The sequence below is a fragment of the Mycetomoellerius zeteki genome, unplaced genomic scaffold (assembly GCF_001594055.1).
Source record: "Mycetomoellerius zeteki isolate Tzet28-1 unplaced genomic scaffold, Tzet1.0 scaffold2048, whole genome shotgun sequence".
Taxonomy (NCBI): domain Eukaryota; kingdom Metazoa; phylum Arthropoda; class Insecta; order Hymenoptera; family Formicidae; genus Mycetomoellerius; species Mycetomoellerius zeteki.
The window spans coordinates 1-1,116 of NW_017257008.1; the positions used below are offsets into that span (position 1 = coordinate 1).

The 1,116-nt window shown below is 31.2% G+C and overlaps 1 pseudogene; it reads right to left on the minus strand.

The window, feature by feature from the left end:
* Positions 1-323: 323 nt before the first annotated feature.
* LOC108722489 (NADH-ubiquinone oxidoreductase chain 1-like) lies at positions 324-1,110 on the minus strand (annotated as a pseudogene).
* Positions 1,111-1,116: the final 6 nt, after the last annotated feature.

Here is a 1,116-nt window from a genome sequence, read left to right on the forward strand (position 1 = left end):
TAATTACGGGGTGTCTAAGGGCTTAAAATTTAATGTTGGTTAGACTTGATACTGGCGTTTTTTAATTTTCGAGAAGTTGGGGTAATTTTTCTTAAAATTGGTAGTTACTAATTTTTTGGTTGAATTATAGAGTCGTTTGGGGGGATAGAGTCGTTTGGGGGGTATTCATGTGCATTATTTGTATGTATTGTTAGAAATTAATGATCTTGATATAAGAATATGTGTTGAAAACATAATAAAGAAATTTTATTTTCTATTAATTTTTTAAAAATTGTTCTAAGTTTGTTAGTATTGGTTAGTAAATGAATATTATGATGTGTGGCCTTAAATATTATTATAAAAATTATATAATTTAAGATGAATGGTAGAATAATTTTTCAACATAAGTATATAAGTTCGTCGTATCGCATTCGGGGGAGTATACCTCGTAATAGGATGATTAGAAAGATTATTAAGTTGATGAATACTCCCAGTCAGTTTGAGTAAGCTATTCTGGTAAATAATATTGTGGTGAGATATCTGTAAAAAATAATTATTCTGTATTCGGCTATAAAAATTAATGCGAATGTTCCGCTAAAATATTCTACATTGAATCCTGAGACTAACTCGGATTCTCCCTCGATGAAATCCATGGGTCTTCGGTTTAGTTCGGCAAGTATACTAATGGTAAATACTATGAATAAGGGCATGGTATATACGAGTATATCAAGTGTAGCATTGTCATTTAATAAAATCATTGAAGGAGTATCTTTCCCTCAGGGTCATTAGAATTAAAAAAATTATGATTAATCTTACTTCGTAAGATAAAGTCTGCGAGATAGTCCGCACTGCCCCTATGAGGGAGTACATTGAATTTGATGCTCATCCTATGAATATAAATATGTATCTTATGATGGTTAAAATGATAATTAAGGATAGAAGGGAGTAGTTTAAAAAGTAGAGGTGGGTGATATGTGAGTATATGAATCAATTCATTAGACTCATAGAAAATAAGATAATAGGGCATAGGTAGTACATTATGTATCTTGATTTGTAGATTGTGAATAGTTCTTTGTTGAATAGTTTGATTGCGTCACTAAAAGGTTGAAGCAATCCTGCTGGGCCCACTTTGTTGGG